This window comes from Chrysemys picta, chromosome 9 (genome assembly GCF_011386835.1).
Source record: "Chrysemys picta bellii isolate R12L10 chromosome 9, ASM1138683v2, whole genome shotgun sequence".
NCBI classification, from domain to species: domain Eukaryota; kingdom Metazoa; phylum Chordata; order Testudines; family Emydidae; genus Chrysemys; species Chrysemys picta.
Genome location: NC_088799.1, coordinates 28,411,666 through 28,431,309, shown reverse-complemented (window position 1 = coordinate 28,431,309; position 19,644 = coordinate 28,411,666). Strand labels below are relative to the sequence as shown.

Here is a 19,644-nt window from a genome sequence, read left to right as displayed (position 1 = left end):
TGGGGGAGACCCAGCAGCCAGACACTTGAGAAAGAATTCTCTATAGTAACTCAGAGCCCTCCCCATCTAGTGTCCCATCACCACCTGTTGGAGATTTTTGCTGCTAGCAGTTACAGATCGGCTACATGCCATGGTGGGCAGTCTCGTCATACCATCCCCTCCAGAAACTTATCAAGCTCAGTCTTGAAGCCAGTTAGGTTTTTTGCCCTCATTTCTCCTCTTAGAAGGCTGTTCCAGAACAAACTAACTTCTGCCTGAGTCTGTAGTGGGCCTCACACAACAGCTATCAGAGGGGGGGCGAGCTGGCCTCAGTCCATCTCAATGTGGTGCTAACTCTGAACCCTACCAATGGCAAGCCACTTCTCAACACCCCACATCTTCACTTTGGATCTCAGGCTGGGAGGCAGGAAGGCAGTGATCAGACAATGAAAAGTTACACAGCCAGCTGTGAATGCTGTTGGGTTTTCTCAGAGTGCATCACGGCCGTGACACCCTCCACTCTGCATTGGGTTTGTTTCCTGTCTGACGCGGGTGGAAATCGAAAGAAACATGGGAATGGCTCTTTCTGGGAAAGAAAAGATTTAGCAGATTTTATCCACTGTCTAGGCATGCAGCCAGCATGAAGCCCCTCAAAAAGCACTGAGTTGCAGCTGATGCTGGGGTGGGACAGGTGGGTAACAGCTGCAGAGTCGCACTGAAGTTCTCAGTGGGGACCTTGCTGTCACCAAAGGCTGTTCCAGGGGAGCATCTCCTTTGGGCTTTTACTGCCATTGGCCATGATACACTGACACTCTGGAACCCTGTATCCCTCAGTAGCACACAGTATTCACCACTGTGATATGATTATGAGATGTTTTGTATTATGCATGCCTTGTGAGGTGGTATGTAAAATGTCTGGATCTGTTGAACATTAATAACCTGTTGGATGGGATGTGCTGTCATTGTATGGGAAGTTATGCTCTCTGTGCGTTTCTGAAATATGTTGTGAGGTTGGGAGACGCCACAGTCAGCTTTACAGTAGAAACAAAGGAGGGCCAGAACGGTGTTGATGGCCCATCAGGAAGAAACCACTCTCTGAGAGACTCCTTGGAGAGGGCACTTAGTCAGTGGGGTACTGCCTGACCAATGGGCTTGCCTGACCCCCATGACACAGCAACGCTCTTTCTATCAACTGAAAGAGAGTATAAAAGAGGGACAGAGACATCATAGAATATCAGGGTTGGAAGAGACCTCAGGAGGTCATTTAGTCCTGACCTTAAAAAGCTCTAAGGATGGAGATTCCACCCCCTCCCTAGGGAACCCATTCCAGTGCTTCACCACCCTCCTAGTAAAATAGTGTTTCCTAATATTCGAGCCTGGACTCTGTGACTACATTAGTCGCCAACAGGGGAGTGTGGCAGGAGAGGACACAGAACATGACTACAAATAACTTTTTCTGGACTGCTGAGGTGGGGGGAGAGGCCAGATTCCATCTGGCGCTGTAGGACTCTGAGGACGCTCTGGGATCGGGAGCGAAGTCTCTGGAGCCTCGGGAGGTGCAGGTTTGGAGACATGTGGCTCCTACCTAGTGCAAAGTAACATGCCGTGCTCCCCCACAAGAGCCATGTTATCAGGCAACACTGCCTCTCTTTCTCCTTGGCCACATGTATCGTGTCCTTTATCTGGTGGCTAATCCAAAAAAGGAGGACAAGCGCTCACTCCTGCGATCACCTGAGGGAGTTGCAATAACCCCAGAATCTGGGACTTCAAGCCCCTAGAGTGACCTCTTACCTTTATAGACCCCCTCCCCCCGTCATACACAGCTATTTTAAAGTTTAGCCTGATAGTAAAGAGACCCCTTTTCAACCCTTCACCACACAAGAGAAAGCCGGCAGCATTTGTCATTAACTATTTATTTCTCCTCTCCTGGCTCCCAAACTGCTTCTCCTCCCTACTGCCGCCAGCCACCTTCGAGTTCTCCCTCTTCTCTCCCGGCTCTGCTCACTTGAGTGCAGCAGCTCAGTGGATGGTCCAGCTTTACTCTTTCACTTCCATTCTTCTTCACTTCTTTGGGTGGCTGCATTTGCCATTGAGCAGGCTGATGGAAATACCTGAGTGCTCTGTCTAGGCCAGGGGTCTCCAACACACGGCCTGCGGGGCTATTTCTCTAGGTAAGCGGCTCCAGGCCATAGGCCAATGCCATCCTGCACCCCAACCCCCTGCTGTGAGCCCCCAGCCTGCACCCCAACCCTCTGCCACACCTCGCACTCTCTCCTGCCCCCTGCACCCCAACCCCCTGCCTAGAGCCCCCTACTGCACCCCAACCCCCTACCTCACCCCTCCAACTCCCTGCCCTGAGCCCCCTGCCTGCACCTCAACCCCCTGCTGCACCCCAACTCCCTGCCCTCAACCTCCTGCCACATCCTACATCCTTCCTGCACCCCAACTTCCTATCCTGAGTCCCCTTCTGCATCCCCCACCCCCTGCCCTGAGCCCCCTGTCTGAACCCCAACCCTCTGCCACACACCACACTCCCTCCGCCACCCTGTACCCCAGCCCCCTGCCCAGAGCCCCCTACTGCACCCCAACCCCCTACCTCACCTCTCCCTGCCCTGAGCCCCCTGCACCTCAACTCCCGCCCTAAGCCCCTGCCACACTCCTCCTGCCCCCTCTGGGGGCAGCGAGGGGGGGTGGTGTCAGTGATGCAGCCCTCGGGCCAATGAACTAGTCCTCAGCCAGCCCTCGTGGTCATTTGAGTTTGAGACCCCTGGTCTAGGCTCACAGGCCCAGCAGCTAAAGCCAAGCGCTGCTGAAAGCAGGGGGAGATTAGCCTGGATTGGCAGGAGTTGAGGCTTGGCCCATAGGGACCCCAGGCACTGCCGCTGCTGCCACCTTCATGGTGAATCCTCCAACGCCTCACCAAAGGGCTCTTCCACATTCTGCAAACTGGCCTCACTGGCTGACTGTCTAGGAGAACAGAAACCCTTTGTTAGAGCCGGAGAGTCTCTTGCCACGGCTCCCTGAGGGTCACAGTCAAACACCTGCGAGTCTCTAGGAGGCTCTCAAGCAGTTCCCTGCTCAGGCACTTGGCACCCACTAGCAATGGTCTCTGACAGCGGCATTTCCAAGGGGAGCTCAGCAGATGGTCCCTTCTATGGCTTCCTGAGTGGGAGGGAGGTTGGTCTTGTCATTTAAGGCCTAGTGTCAGAGTCAGGGCTCCTGGGTTCTCGGACTTTGGAAGTGGGTGGAGTCTAGCGGTTGGAGCTGGACTGGTATCAGTCCCATGCTTCCTTCCTGCCTCTGTCAGGGACATCGTGTGTGACCTTGCAGCCAGTTGCTTTCTATCCCTATGCCCCAGCGAACAGGGATAATACTGACCCACCTCAGAGGGGCTGGCAGGGGTCACCAGCGTCATGACTCAAGTTGGAACCAGTTGTGCTCTTGGCAGTGAAGGGCCCAGATTCAGTCCCCATGGATGCCCAGGGTGTCTGTATTGTGGCCCTGGTTTGACTCACCTAGCATTACAGGCTGTTTAGCCCGGTCCTGGCCAGGCGTGGTGCATCTGCTCCTGGCCCTCTCATCACACACAAGAACATGGCCCACCAAGGACAATCCATCAGCTCCCATCTGGTGTTCAGCTCCAGGATGGATGGGGAGCCCTAGCCGGACCATAGAAAGACAGGGGGGTGTTCTTGGGTGGAAACTGCTGGAGCTTCAGCCTCTGCTCCCACCTCCACCCCCACGCTAAGGGCTTCAAAAGTGGTGCCTGACCCCAGGTAAACAAAGTAGCCGAGCTGAGGCCAGAGTGGGACTGATCCTAAGAAAAGAGCAGATTTCTCCTCTGCTCTAGGGAGATTCCCCTAGGAAAAGCAGCTGGGGTGGGGCGATACAAGCACTACCCCTCAGCCCTTGAATAGCGGGCAACTGGGACTTTGGGAGCCAAGGGACTGGTGTATCTTGCTGGAGATCAGAATGGTACAACTTCTCCATTGCCCCTAAGTCAATGTCACGGCTGGGTCAAGTGCAGCCAGACCTACTGGTCAGAGCCAGAGTCCACACTCACATGACAGGAGTGGAGAGTCAGCCAGGTCAGGATACTGGAAGATCAGCAGCAAAAGACAAACTTGCTATCACCACCACAACTCAGATGCCAGGAAATCAAGCCAGGGGAGCGGTAGCAGAATCAGGCAGCGCACGGTCCAGAACCGGGAGCAGGCCTGGTGTTCAGTCAGCTTCGTGTTCCTGCTGCTGTCTTACGCAGGGCCAGTGAGCTTTCCTGGGACTCCTCCAATAGGACCTCATGAGTGGAGCCTCAAACTGGGGCTGAACTTCATGGGTCCGAGGTAAGCAATTTTCAGCAGGCTTCCAGGTGGAGGGTTGGAGCGTGGCTGCTCCCATGAACCCTGCAGACCCGGGTTGGAGACCCCTGGGTCGTGACAGTGAGTGATCTCTCCCCGCTCAAACCTCCTGCAGCAGGAAACAGTCTCCAGGATCCTGGACACCGCCTCTGAGAATAAAATGAGGATATCATGATGAGAAAAGGGCTCTGTACCAGGGCTGGGATCCAGGGACAGGGAAAGCTCCCAGCCAGGCTATGCATCGGGGATGCCATTTCTCCCCCAAGAGACCCACACGCCCCAAGAAGTAAATGGCTCTTACCTCAATGAGGGACTGGGGTCTTCCATCTAAGCCTCTTTGAGAGCCGGCATTGCTGGGACGAGGTGACCTGTCCTCACTGCTCCCTGACGTGGCTCAGCTACAGGAAGCGCCCGTCTGGGAGGCTGTGCCAGATCCCAGGGCCTGGAAGACAGCTGGGAAGGAGGCTCCTATTCCTGTCACACCCAGAGACCCCATAGAAGGGCCAAGGGGAGAATAAAGGGCAGAAGGTGAAGCTAGCCCTGAGCCTCTGTCCCACCCCCACCTCCTCAAAAGTGGAGCTTTCCGAGCTCCAGTGGGGCTGTGGCCCTGACACAAGGGCTTTTCTGCACCATATGGGGCAGGGAGAGCTCTGCCTGGGCGCAACGGGAATGAGCGGGGGTAGACCAAGGAAAGGGGGGAGGGGAGTGGGTGCAAGGGAAAGAGGTCCTGCCCCATATGAAGGAATTTGGGGGGCAGAGGGAAGAACCCTGCTCCACAGAGAGAGGAGAGAGTTTCTGTGAGTGCCAGGGGGCTCCATTTCCCCTTCTCGCTCTCCCAATCAGAGGGAGGCCACTCCAGCTGGCCCAGTCTGGTCCTGACCAGAGTCTGCAGGGTAGCAGTGGGCCCACAATAGGGCTGGGCGGTTTTGACAGGGTTGGGACTCACCAGCATGGCACCTCCCGCTGGTCGCTCTGGGAATTAGCTCAGTCCATGGGAACGCCCTCTGCTGGCAGCGTCCCATCCATCTCTTGTCCTCCGTTGGCATCTGGAGCCGCGTTGCTCACCGCTTGACACTGCCTCCAGTAGTGCCCACTAGTCCATCCTCACCCCATTCCAGGGGCGGGGGTTAGCAACAGTCCTTGCACCTGCCTCGGTGGCCAACTGCAACCCCCAAAGTCTAGCCCCTTGTCTCAAGGCCCGGTTACAATTTGTCTCGGCCATCAGATGGCCCGATGCAGTACTGCCCAGCCCAAGATGCTGGTCTCCTGCTCTGGAGACAGACTTTCCCCCATGAAATTCTGGGACAGACTACCTGCTGCTCTCCTGGGCAGCCATTATATAGGGCCTAGCCTAGCCCTGATTGGCTGGCTCTAATCTCGGACCTGATTGGCTCTCAGTAGGCCCTTCCCTGATTGGAAGACGGCTTGCACAGCCATTCTGGCCTACTCTAGTTCCCTCTCACATGGGGGTGGGGCAGCCGTCCCACCACAAACCCTCCCCCTTAAAAATGCTCACGGGGGAGGGGAGGAAAGGGGTCCCTATCACCCCAGCTTCCTTCGTAGTGGGGCCTGCAGGGCATCCCTTTCCTCTCACAGGCCCTCCAAAGTCTGGAGCCAGCTGCTTCCCAGCTGTAGGGTCTGGGTTCCCACTGTTGAACGCCCTGGTCCTACGTGGGTTCCTACTTCTGTTTGGGTTCCCACATGGGCCCTCCTGGCTCCTATGTGGGTTCCCTCATTTCGGTGGGGCCTCTCTGCCCCAGCCCCTTTCTCTCTAGGGGCCTCCGTCTTCACCACCTCTTCTCTGTGGCTAGTCTCTGACCGAGCCCTTGTCTCAGACACTCCCCCTTTCTGCCTCAGGGGGCAGTGCCTCTTTAGATGTCCCCGTTGGTGGCAGTGGAAGCACTTTCTGGGTCTTCCCCCTGCCACATCCCTACTCCTGCTTGTTTGGGCCCTAGCCCTTCCTTCTGGGCTGGCCCGGGCCTTGGAAGTCCTGTAGGGGCACTCTCTTCAGGTGCCCTGGCTCCCCACAGACCCAACAAGCTGGGGGCCCCCCTGTTACTTTCACAGGGGGTGCCTTTTCTGGGTGGGGCCTCTCTGCCCCCTCCCAGGAGGGACACTCCCTCCTTTAGTGTCCCTGTCACCTACAGGCGAAGCAGTTCAGCGTTCCTGGCCTCTCGCCCTCGGTGCCGGATCTCTTGTTTGGTCTGGGTGCCGACCTCCACAGCAGCCAGAACAACTCCCTCTGCTGTTCAGCAAGCCGAGCCACCCAGGCCCTCCAATAGAAGTCTCTTTTCTCCACCATTTTGGTCTCTCCATGTGGCACAATCTGCCTAGTCCGCTTGACGGTGTCCTTCTTCAGGCCACTTCCTTCCAGCAGTGCCCCGTAATCCATCCTCATCTCCTTCCGGCGGGGAGGGGAAAGCAGGTTAGCAACAGTCCTTGCACCTGCCTCAGTGGCCAACCAAAACCCCCAGAGTCTACCCCCTTGTCTCAAGGGGCGGTTGCAGTTTGACTCAGCCGCATGGCCAGGTGCAGTACAAGAGGGAACAGGGGGGACCCAGGCCCACCAACTACCCTGGGTCCCAACCCAGGGATCCTCCAGTGGCAGCGTCCCTACTCTCCCCTTGTCCAACTGTCCCTGGGACACTTCCCCTATGGGCCCTTTCTATCAGGGCCCGCAGTCTGGCAGGTCTTGGGCCGGAGCTGTAGTATGCTCCCTTGAGCCTGCCCAGCACTGCTTTTTCAGAGATGCTGGTCTCCTGCTCTGAAGACAGACCTTCTCCCATCAAGGTCTAGGACAGACTGCCCGCTGCTCGCCTGGGCAGCCTTTATATAGGGCCTAGCTTAGCCCTGATTGGCTGGCTCTAATCTCGGCCCTGATTGGCTCTCAGTTGGCCCTTCTCTGATTGGCTACCAGCCTCTGCAGCCGCTCTGGCCTACTCTAGGGCCCTCTTGCATGGGGGTGGAGCAGCCGCCCCACCTCAGCGATCAGCTGTCGCAACCAGGCTGTGGCCTGGGCTGCAGGCTGGCTCCAGGCACCAGCGGAGGAAGCGCATGCCTGGGGCGGCATTCCGTCCATTCTTGGGGCAGCACAGGCCAGGCGACTTTTTTGTTTTTTGCACTTCAGCAGTTCGGGCGGCGGCAGTCCGAGCGTTGTTGTTGGGTTTTTTTCTGCTTTGGCAGTTCAGGTGGCAGCAGTCCAAGTGGTTGGGGGGTTTTTTTGGTTTTCTTTTTGCTCGCTTTGGCAGTCCGAGCGTTGTATTATTTTTTTTTGCTTGGGGCAGCAAAAATGGTAGAGCCGGCGCTGCTGGGCTGAGGTCGCTCAAGTGGTCAGCCCCTCAACACACTGTATTGGGGGTGGCTCAGGCCTGGGTGGGGCCCAAGCACCCCACAAACAACCAGACTTCAAGGGCGGGCCTTGGCCTGGGTGGGGCCCCGGTGGCCAGCCAACAAACAGTTCCTGTCCTGGGCTAGAGCCTCCTTGCACCGTGTAGGGGGTCAGCCACCCGGGGTGGGGTGGCAGGGGGACGCGGTCCCACCCTCCTCCCCCGCGTCCCAGCCCAAGGCGCTGGCAGGGGCAGGATTGGTTGCCCCTGCGTCGGCGGGGATCCAACCGCAACACGCCGACTGAGCCGCGCCAGGCTCTGCAGCCAGCAGCTCCTGGGCTGCCCCTGGGCTACTTCCTGCCTCCCCGGGGTTTAGTACCTGCGGCCTCCAGGCCTCTTCCGGCTCCTTGGGGTAAACCGCAGCGGGTCCTCCAGGCCAGTCCTCGTCCATGTCTGGGGTTAGGGTTAGGGGACTCTGGAGAACAGGCCAAGTGTCCTCCTCTGTTGCAGGTTGTCCCCCAACTGTGGTGAAGGGCCGGCCTTTTATATTTCCGACCCCACGCCCCGGTCCTTATGGCGAGGGGGGCGGGGCGATATCGACTCCGCCCTCCAAGGGGCGTGTAGGGGGGCCCTCGCTCTCCCGCTCGGAGGGAGGCCGCTCAGTTGCAACAGAGTCTACCAGAGGCCCCGGTGGCCAGCCAACAGGCGAGGGGGGTGGGGCGATATAGGCTCTGCCATCCAAGGGGCGTGTAGAGGGGCCCTCGCTCTCCTGCTCGGAGGGAGGCCGCTCAGTTGCGACAGAGTCTACCAGAGGCCCCGGTGGCCAGGCAACAGGCAAGGGGGGTGGGGCGATATAGGCTCTGCCCTCCAAGGGGCATGTAGAGGGGCCCTCGCTCTCCTGCTCGGAGGGAGGCCACTCAGTCTCACTACACTCCCCGTTTAGAGGGAGCAGGAGTTGCTGGTGGCCTTGGAGGCAGAATTCCTGCAGCGCCTCCGGCACTTGGCGCAAGTGCCGGATGATGTGAAGTTGGTTCATTATGTTGGCCGTCACGACCTCCTGCTGCAAGGGAACGAGGACCTGTCAGAGACTCAGATGCCCCCGTGGAATCAGGGGGAATTAAGGGCACCTGGGACCAGCAGCAATTCCACCCAGCACCCGCGCACCTCTGAGGGATGAAGTCCCGCTCCTGACCCCCAGAATGGAGTCTTGTTTTCCTTTCAAGGGACCTCCAGTGCCAACAACCTCCTTGTAGGGGGAGCTCCTGCCACCTCCCACCCAGTGCCCCTGACAGCTGTTCCACCTCCAATCCACAGCTCAAGTTCTCTGACCCCTCTCCTCCACCCCCACCCAGGTTGGGCAGGGAGGGGGCTCTAGCGGGGCGGGGGGTGGAGGGATTCTGGCAGCAGTGAAGTGGGATGTGGGCAGCTTGAGACCTTTCCCCAAGTCATCCCAGCCACTGAGGCTGAAGCCGCAGGATGGCAGCCCTGGTGAATGGGGCAGATCAGCAGCCCCTGCTGACTGAATCCTCCCGTTCTCTCTAGAGCGAGTCCAGCCCTGCCGGCAGCAGGACGAGCTTCCCCCGCCCATGTGCCTCAGAACTGCCCGGTCAGTCGCCATCACCCCTCAGTCCTTGGCCTCCCAGGCTGCCAGTGACGGGAACAACTCTGGGTGGTGGCACGGGTGACAGGAGAGGCTCTCAGAGGGCACGTAGAGGACTCTGCTGCCCTTCCCAAGAACAGAAGTCTGTGCTGAGGCAATGCTTGTCATTCATTCGCCTTGCTAATGAGCTGGGCTGGAGCTGCTCCGGGAACAAGCTGGCTCCCTCCTGCTCATGGAGGTGAATTCATCTCCCTTCCCAGGAGCACCTGCTCTCACTCTCATTCCCCACTGGTCGCCTTGCTGCCAGGCCGGCGAATGGCCAGAGGATGGGAATGAGGCCTGGGCCCCGCCCCAATCTCCTGAGTCTAATGCAGCTGCTCACCTTGCTCCCCATCAGCTGCTCGGCTTGCCCCAGGAGGGAGTAAGTGAGGAGCAGCCCAGCCTGGCTGACACACAGCAGGGGGTCGTGCATGGCCAGCACTGCTGTCTGCAGGAAGAATCTTCTCTGCCCCGCCGAGAAAAATTTGGCAAAAACCTGAAACCAACCAGATGTGAGGCTTCAGCAGATTGCCCAGAACCAGGCTCCAAATCCTGGCCTAGAACGGCAACTCCGTGGCGTGGCTCCAGCAGGCAGCCACCCGCACTGCCAGAGCTGTGCCATGCCCTGGCAGAGTGTCCTTACCTCCCCAACCCTGGCTGTGTTCTTATAGCCGAGGAGCCTGCTGTCCTGGTGCCAGTCCCAGCACCAAAGGTCTTCGACCTCATGGATGTTCAGGTCTGGAAAAGAGAGAGACACATACACATTGGTCATTCTGGTTGCAGGGCTTGTGTCCTTCCAATCCCATATGTGGCTGCACAGTGGACAGAGCCCAACAGGACTGTGGGGGTGGTGGGGAACACAGAAAGAGATAGAGAGAGCCTTATCCGCCAGCCGGGGTCACTCGGAGAGAAATTGGCTGGGGTCCCAGTCTCACTCGTCTAGCCGTGTTCCTTACCCCTCTGGCGCAGCAGGAGCTGGTAGAGCCGGTAAACCCCCTCCCTGGCCTGCCGGCTGATGTCCTCGTCTGGGTCACTGACGAACAGAGCCAGCTGTGCCACGTGGTGGCCCATCCTGGGGAATTCGGCTGAGTTCTAATGGAAGGGGAAAAAAAAGGGGACTCCATCAGCATTTTCCTGTCAGCTCCCAGTCCCCGCCTGGGCCAGGACTCTCCTTCCCCTCAGCCCCTCTGCAGGAGATGCTAGAGGATAGGAGCTAGAGCTGAATCCTTAGTTATCTCTGCCCGCAAGGGAGCCCGGAGAACAGAGATGTGGGCAGGGCCCTCCAGGAGGATTTGCTTCCCCAGTTGCTCCAGGATGACAAGAAGGCAAGAACCTGGAGCATGGTCTCCTTACAAGCGAGAGTCGCCACTTAACCAGGACAAGAAGAACTTGACTCAAGCCAGGCTCATTCTCTGCTCTGACTCTGCCTCCCCAAGAGGAACACTCCTAGCCCACAGCCCCTGCAGCAGCAGATCCTCCAGCCCATTGGAGTCAGCCTGCCTACGCCTGGAGTCAGGAAGCTGGGCTCAGAGGCCACTTACGTCAAAGTCAGGGAGAGTGATGACGGACGTCAGCAGGGCCGCGCTGCTCCTGATGGCCCTGGCTCTCTCTCGTGGCACCCTGGACACGGTCCAGTAGTTAATGTGCTGTGGGGAAAGGAGGCAGCTCAGGATTGATGAGGGGGTGCATGTGTAGTGCTAATGCCCCCCCCCCATCCCAAGAGGGCTGAGACATTGCATGCGGTGAGGGTGGAATATCAGATTCATTGACCGCAGAGCTTTAGAAGGGGACTCTTGCCCCCAGGACGATGCTTGTATCCTGCAGGTCACAACTTGTCATTGTCTCTCTCTAGATTGGGACAATGCTTAGTGTCGGGGCTGGTCCCATCCTCCCTGAACTCCTGGTTCCTGAACAGCTCCCCAGGAAGGAGACAGACCCCTCCCCCCTCCCTGGCTCTCAAGTCCCTGGCTGGGTGAAGGGACTGAGTGTGAGCACAATCCCCCCAGGAATCTCGGGGCCCGTCAGAGACAAGGGTTGATTCTCTGGGGCCCTCCTGTTTCTCTAGGAATGAGGCTGTGGCTCTTCTCTGAGGACCATCTTCTGGATCTCCCAGGAGGGGTTCAGACTCTCACTCCCCAAGCCAGCCGGGGGCCCTGTGGTTAGTGCTCAACACAAGCAGGCAGAGCTCTGGCTTGAAGTCCCAGCTCCTTCCTCTGTCCTTCAAGGAGGAAAGGCCTGACCCTGCATTGCACTGACTGCCCTGACCAAGGATGGCCACTGGGGGCCCAGCTAGGAGGACAGACTGGAAAATGGATCTAAGAGTTAAGGTAAAATTGCCCCCACCCCCTCATTGGGCTCACCTCCAAGATGTAGTGGAGCTTGTCCGTGTCTGGGGTCTTTGCCAGCAGGTTCCCCAGCATGGCGTCCAGGAGGTCTGGTATGACCCTATGCAGATCCTGCAAAGCAAGGGAGAGCCATGGGTCAGAGTTAGGGAAACTGGGTCTACACCTGCCACAGGATGGGAAGAGGGATCTCTGGGAAGCACTGGTGAGACCCCCAAACACATATCCTGGCCTCTCTCATTCACATCCCACTGCAGGCAATTAGCAAGGATTCGGGCAGGATAACAGCTGGCTGATCTACCTGGACTTGGTTGGTGTCCGTCTGCGTGCCCAGAGTGAAGACTGCGTGCAGGGTGGCTCGGAGGAGGTGGGTCTCCAGCTCCGGCTCCAGGGCAGGTGTCATGGTGCTGGCAAGAGAGAGGAGCCGATATTAGACTGTGCCGTGCGGGGGTGGGACTGGCACCAACACGGACGTGAAACTGCAGGGAAATAGGCAGAGGCTGGCGAGAATGGAAACTGAGGCACTGAGCCAGGGAATGATAAGGCCAAGGTTTCCCAGACCGACAGTGGCAGGGCAGGAATGGCGCCTGTTCCCTGGACCCTGCTGCCCCTCCTGTATCTGATCCTGGGAGTCAGCCTCTCCCCAAAGCCATTGCAATGTGACTGGAGTGAAAAGAATAGAGCAGCCAGGAGAGGGAGTGACCCTTCCTGCCACCTCTGCCAGAGGAGCCACCCTTGGGAGGTGAGCTGGGAGTGGGAGGGGCAGTGACTCCCAGCCATGGGCCTGAGCAGCACCGGGGTTAGGGGAACCGGGCGGGAGGGTCTCGGTACCTGAGGTTGGCCACAGCAATGAGGGAGTTGGCCAGGACGGCGTCGGGTGGAGAGTTAGGAGGAAGCTCCTCAATGAGCTCCTGTGAGACGCAAAGGAGACAAAGGAGCGTGTGAGATTCGAGCCTCACTGACACTCCCCAAGGAGGAGATTACACAGCCAGCAGGATCCGCCCAGCTGCCTCCCGCTCCTCCGATTCCTGCCCACTAGTTCTCCCGTCTCCTCTCCCCAATCTTCAGCCCCAGCAATCCCTGCCCTCAGCTGCCCTCCAGCACCAGCCATCCCCCAACCCTCAGCCCGGGGAGACCTCTGCCACTCCCATATCTCTGTCCACCCTCCAGCTCCTGGGCGCCGTGTCTCACTCACCACAATCCTCTCCGCCACAGCCGCCTTCGAGCAGTGTGGCTCCAATGTGTAGTCCCCTCTCTGTTGGGCAGCGAGGCACGCGGGGTAGATGGCGTGCAGGAACACGAGCTGCTGCACCTCGTCCTGCACCCACCAGGAGTGGGGTTAGGGGAGATAGAGCCAGTTAGCCAGGGACCTCCCTGCCCCAGCCACACCAGCTGCAGGACTTAGGCCTGAATGGGGGATAGTGGGGACCTGCCTATTGTTCAAATCACCCACGACTCCTCCACAATCAGGGTCAGGAACTGGGACAGTGCCTGTCGGGGAAGGAGACCCCGGCTGGTGTGTGACAAACACCCCCATCTTGGGAGTCCCAGATCATGAAGGAGAAAGGTCCCCATTAGAGCCAAGACCTTCTGCAGGGGGTCGGGATGCTGGGAAGGAGCAGGACAATCTCAGTTCCAGCACAGCTGGGGAACGTTTGTACCTTTTCTCGGGCATGGAGCTGCTCTCGGATGTTCATGAGAGCAGCCTCCTCTGTTACCAAGTCTACCCGTTCTTCTTTCTCCTCGTCGTTCTCGGAGTCCCTGGCGGACGCTGCACCAGGGAGAGAAGGGGACAAGGTGACTCCTGCTGCCACTCGGGGGAAGGACAGGGGCATGGTGGGACAATGTGTCCCCTTCCCACCTCCGGGACATAGGGCAGATTGGGCCCCACACTCCCCCCTCTCAGTGATGGCATCAGCCCTCAACTCCTTCAGGAGCCCATAGCAAAGAGACCCTCCCCACTGTCCTGGACTCCCTTGGAGGTGCCTCCCCCCACCCCCGCCCAATGGAGCACCAAGGACCAAAGTGGCAGCATCTAGTGTCCGTGGGGTTCACATGGCTCAGGCCAGACACCTGGGCTGGAGACCCGCCCCCATAGCACTGCTCGAGGGCCTGGGCCCAGGGTGTTCACAGCCCCCTCCTCACCCCTCCCCGAGCCCAGCCTGGCTCCTCACCTAGAACATTGCAGAAGCGTCCGTCGGCCAGGCTGCTGGCCGAGTCGCAGGCGCTGCTGCTGTCGGATGGGGAGCGGCCCGGGCTGCTGGGGCTGGCAGAGGGATCCTCCACCTCCTGCCCTGGGGAGGCTGGAAGGTCCTCCCTGACCGAGCAGGGCGATGCCCCCTGTTGGAAGTTGGGGCTGGGCTCCTGGGGCCGCTTCTGCCCACACAACAACAAGCCCCAGAGCCACCCTGCCCGGTTCCGCCCCTGGGCTGGGTCCTGCCTGCCCAGCCGCAGCCTGGCCCAGCTCCATTTTGGCCTTGGAGGTGATGCTCCCACCTCGGCGACTGTGCCGGGAGTGGGTTTCCTCCGCCAGAAGGCTGGGCACTTCCACCTCCTGGCGCGGCCGGGAGCTTCTTCCCCTCCAGCGGGGACGGAGGGGCCACTTCGCTCCTGGGGAAGATGGTGGCTGCTTCCCTCAGGCTCTGGGGCCACCTGCACAGCCTTCTTCCTGAACATCCTCAGGCGCCTGGCCATCCTGGAACCCAGCGGGGAGCAGGCGTGAGTCTGGGGTCAAGGCAGCCTCTCACTAACCAGCCTGTTTGGTCCCTCCCCATCCCTGCCCCAGCCAGAGCAGCTCCTGCTCCCCCCACAGGGGTGCAGGGAGGGCAAGCTACCCCCACTGGCAGGAGTTCATTGCATGCTCTCCTCCCCCTCATCGCTCCCCCTCGTCATTGCTGTGGCTGCAAGAACCAGGGAGTCTCGTCCTTTTCGAGCACTGGGGTCAGTCACAAAGACACTGGTCACTTTGGACAAGCAGCTCCCTCCTGCCACCCCAGACCACACTCACACCCCCCCATCCTCCGGCCAGGCTAGAGAAGGAACAGAACCCAGGCAGGGCAGGCTTTAGGCCGATTCGCCCGATTCCCCAGAATCAGACCCCTCGCCTAAGAGGGCCCCGCGCACTCACCCCAGCGGCATTCGTCTTCGGGGGCCCCGCTCCCCTGGCCAGTGCGGCAGCCCCGCGGGGCCACCTCCCCCAGCCGGCAATCCAAAGTGCCGCCCCAGGAATTGGGCCCCGCACTTGCTAAACCCGGCCCTGAACCCAGGAGTCTGGACTTCTCCTGGGAAACCATTCCCCACTTCAAAGTCCCTAGGCATAGCAAGGCCAGGGCCCCCTCGGTTCCCATTGATTTCCATGCTCAGCAGCTCACTGGGTCTGGCCCAGCTCACAGACTCTCAGCCTGGGGAACAGTCTCCCACAAGGGAAGGGCTGGGAGCCCCATTGCTGGGACCTTGCCAAGCACACTGGAGACGGCTCTGGAGAAGCCCCTTCCCGGTCTGAGAGCGAGGGGTTCCTGGGGGCTGTTTGCAAATCCAATCTCCTTTGGGAGAGATTCTCTCCCCCTCTTTCTGCCTCTCCCCAGACAGACAGGGGACGCCACCGAGGAACCCTAATGCCACTCACTTGCTCTGGTGACGGAGAGAGATGGATGGAGGATGTTCAGGGTCGTCCCTCGCCCTTCTCCTCACTCTCCAAGCCCAAGGCAGGCTGGAGAGGGTGGTGGTGAGCTGAGGAGTTACCCTGCCCAGGAAGCAGGCAGGGTGATGGCACGGGGCGATCGGCTGGCTGTGAAAACAAGAGTCTGTCTTATTGCCAAGGGACAGAGAAACTCGGCCAGCAGCAGGGGGTGCAGAACACCGCCCTAGTGCAGGGGTGACAGCGCCTCCGGGATCCCGACATCCCAGCACTTTACACACCTTCCTGGAGCCTCCCAACCCCCCTGGGCTGTCGGGACTGCGACCCCAACCCCACTGATGAGAACCAGGCCTGGGAGGGGAAGCTACTGGCACAGGGTCACACCAAGTGTCAGAAGAATGGATGGGACCCAGCAGGCCTTCTTTCCAGGCCCCTTCGCTAACCACTGCTGCACACTCCCTCCCACAGCTGGCAATTACAACCAGGCCCCCATGTCCACTCCCCCTGCCTTTGAGAGAGAGTGTGCTCCGCTGGAGTGACTGGACCAGGGGACTGGGAGCCAGGACTCCTGAGTTCCATTGCTGGGTTTCCTGTTGGTTCCACTGATGGTTGTTTTCCTTTTCCTGTGGGACTTTGGGCAAGTTGCTCCCCGCTCTCTGGCTCTGTCCCCAGCAGTCAAACGGGGATTTCATACTTTCCCACTATTGGAAAGTGCTGGGAGAAGCCCCCAGCAAAAGCTGCTCTGACAGCGCTAAGCAGCATCTGCCCATTGAAGGTGGGAGCGCACTGCCCAGGAGGAGGAGGGTTTGGCTCTGGGGTTTCACTTCAGCCCAGTCTAGAGAGAGGGGCCCAGCCATGGACTTTGGCTCAAGAAGACCAAGTCTCCAATTTGTTAAGGGCGTTTTGAATTCCAATCCTGTGCTCCACAGTGCTTGGTGTCATTTGCAAATTGTAGAAGCATGCTCTCCACTCCATTTTCCAAATCCTGAAGGAAAATATTGAATAGTACCGGCCCCCGGACTGATCCCTGCCGGACCCAGTAGGTACACCCTCTCCGTTGGACAGCCAGACATGGAGAAGGGCTCTTGGAGTCTGGGCTTTCAACCAGCTCTGCACTCACATTTCACTGATTACATCTAGACCACATTTCCCTCGTTCGCTTGTGAGAATGTCCCATGGGACTGTGTCAAAAGCCTTAGAAACACCAAGAGAGATCACATCTACTGTTTACCCACCTCCACTAGGCCCGGAACCCTGCCAAAGAAGGAGCTAGGATTGGTTTGGAATGATTTGTTCTTGACAAGTCCATGCTCACCAGTAGGGTTACCATATTTTAATTTTTAAAAAGGAGGACACTCCATGGGGGCCCAGCCCCACCCCCACTCCGCCCCTTCCCCGCCCCCAGCCCCGCCCCAACTCTGCCCCCTCCCCTGAACGCTCCGCCCCCTGCTCCTCCCCCTCCCCTGCTTCCTGCGAATCAAATGTTCGCGGGAAGCCTGAAACAGGGAGGCAGCAGGTAGGCTGGGGCGGGGTGCAGCGCGTCCCAGTCCAGCCCCACTGGCCGAGCGGCTCCCTCCATGCCGGCCCCGGCCCCCGGCCAAGTGCCTGCGCCCCCGGGCCCGGCTCCGGCCGAACACCACGCCAGCCCCCCGCCCAAGTGCCCCCGCCCCCGGCTGAGCACCGCACTGGTGTCCAGCCAAGCACCGCGCCGGCCCCCAGCCAAGTGCCCGCACCGCCGGCCCAGCACCGCGCCGGCCCCTGGCCCCGCGCCCCCGGCACGGACCCCGGCCTAGCACCACACCGGACCCTGGCCGAGCACCGCACCGGCCCATGGCTCAGACCCCGGCCCAGCACCGCGCCGGCACCGGCCTCCAGTCCAGCACCGCACCGGCCCACGCCCATCACCGTGCCGGCCCCGGCCCCCAGCTGAGTACCACAGCGGCCCCCGGCCCAGCACCGCGCCGGCCCCCGGCCCCTGGCCGAGCACCGCGCCGGCCCCCGCCCAGCACCGCGCCGGCCCCCGGCCCCAGGCCGAGCACCGCGCCGGTCCCTGGCCAAGTGCCCGCATCGCCGGCCCAGAACCGCGCCAGCCCCCGGCCAGGCCCCCGGCCCAGCACCGTGCCGTCCCCAGTCCCCGGCCCCCAGCCCAGCACCACGCCGGCCCCCGCCCAGCACTGCGCCAGCCCCTGGCCCCGCGCCCCCGGCACGGACCCCGGCCTAGCACCGCACCAGACCCTGGCCGAGCACCGCACCGGCCCATGGCTCAGACCCCAGCCCAGCACCGCGCCGGCACTGGCCCCCGCCCAGCACCGCGCCGGCACCGGCCTCCAGTCCAGCACCGCACCGGCCCACGCCCATCACCGTGCCGGCCCCGGCCCCCAGCTGAGTACCACGCCGGCCCCTGGCCGGGCCCCCGGCCCAGCACCACGCCGGCACCCGGCCCCTGGCCGAGCACCGCGCCGGCCCCCGGCCCCAGGCCAAGCACCGCGCCGGTCCGTGGCCAAGTGCCTGCATCGCCGACCCAGAACCGCGCCGGCCCCCGGCCAGGCCCCCGGCCCAGCACCGTGCCGTCCCCAGTCCCCGCCCCCCAGCCCAGCACCGCGCCGGCCCCCGCCCAGCACCGCGCCAGCCCCGGCCCCCAGCCCAGCACTGCACTGGCCCTGGGCCCCGGCCGAGCACCGCGCCGGCCCCCGGCCAAGTGGCCGCGCCCCCGGCCAAGTGGCCGCGCCCCCGGCCCCGGCCCTCGGCCGAGCACCGCGTCGGCCCCCTGCCAAGTGCCCGCACTGCCGGCCCAGCATCGCGCCGGCCCCCGGCCCCAAGCCCTCACCAGAGAGCCCAAAGGATGGCTCCTCCGGCCGTGCCGTTCCGCCCCCGCGGCCCCCCCTCATGGCTCCTCCGGCCGTGCCGCCCCCCCCCATGGCTCCTCCGGCCGTGCTCCCCCCTTTGCGTGCAGGAGGTCAGGGCAGGCCAAGCTTCAGAGCGGAGCGTGGGCCCCGCCCGCTGGTGCCATGGTAACCCCTGACTAAGGCGCCACTTTTGGAAAATGTGCTGAGGGGAAGTGGCTGCTTCCCCTGCACCGCCCCTAGCTACGCTACTGGTGGGGATCACTGCCGGGGCACTATTTCAGCCCCACATTTTTGGGTGGACCTCCCCCGGCCAGGCCCCCAGCCGAGCACTGCGCCGGCCCCCAGCCAAGTGCCCGCACCGCCGGCCCAGCACCGCGCCGGCCCCTGGCCCCGCGCCCCCGGCACGGACCCCGGCCTAGCACCGCACCGGACCCTGGCCGAGCACCGCGCTGGCCCACGGCTCAGCCCCCGGCCCAGCACCGCGCTGGCACCGGCCCCCGCCCAGCACCGCGCCGGCACCGGCCTCCAGTCCAGCACCACGCCGGCCCCCGCCCAGCACCGCGCCGGCCCCCAGCCCCCGGCTGAGCACCACACCGGCTCCTGGCCCGGCTCCGGCCCAGCACCGTGCCGGACCCCGGTCCAGCACCGTGCCGGAACCGGCCCCAGCCCCTGCCGAGCACCGCGCCTAGACAGCAAGGCGGTGGCAGAGCCAGAAAGAGAAGCCACCAGTCCTGACTCCTGTTCTAATGGACAACAAACCCCCCAGAAGCACGGCAGAGGGGAGAGTAAACCAGTCCGGTCCGGTACAGCGTAGCGGCAAGAGCCAGTACGCCGTGCCGGACTGGACCGGCTTCCGCGGCGGTGATTTAAAGGGCCCAGGGCTCCAGCCGCTGTGGGGAGCCCTGGGCCCTTTAAAGCGCCGCTGGAGCTCCGGCAGCCGTTCTCCCGCGGTGATTTAAAGGGCCCAGAGCTCCGCAGTGGCTGGAGCCCCGGGCCCTTTAATTCTCCCCTGAGCCCCGCGGCTCCCAGCCGCCCCTGCAGCTGGTAGCTCCGGGGTGATTTAAAGGCCCTGGGGCTCCCAGCCACAGCCGGAGCCCCTGGGACTTTAAATCTTGAAAGGCCCCGCCTCTTCCGGTTGAGGCTACAGCCCCGCTCAGGACTCCGGCGTAATGGTAAATCCTTTAAGTTCCTTTCACCCCTGGGCAGGGATAGAGCCCAGGAATCAAGATGGTGGGGAAATTTCATTGAAACCGTTTCTGTCAGAAAATCCCATTCAGACTAAACCAGTTTGTTTCTTGAACTCATAACAAGTGGGATGAAAGTTCTTTGCAAAAAGATTTTGTTGCAAAACAAAAGCATCTCCTGTTTGTCACAGTGTGTTAAATTGTCTCCTCGCACACCAAGAGGAGACACTTAGATCTCGAAAATTAGATAAGATGCTTCAGTCTCAGCTAAGTAGTTGCTGCTCTTATCAATTTCAAAATAAAAAATACAAATAAAATAAACTATTTTAGCTA

The 19,644-nt window shown here is 60.9% G+C and overlaps 1 long non-coding RNA gene across 1 annotated transcript; it reads right to left on the bottom strand.

The window, feature by feature from the left end:
* Positions 1 to 2,629: 2,629 nt before the first annotated feature.
* LOC135973491 (uncharacterized) lies at positions 2,630 to 5,281 on the bottom strand. Its single transcript, XR_010590361.1, has 4 exons — positions 4,639 to 5,281; positions 4,043 to 4,486; positions 3,495 to 3,638; positions 2,630 to 2,946 (listed from the first exon to the last, which is right to left on the bottom strand). It is a non-coding gene; the product is annotated as an uncharacterized LOC135973491 (long non-coding RNA).
* Between the last annotated feature and the right edge of the window lie 14,363 nt (positions 5,282 to 19,644).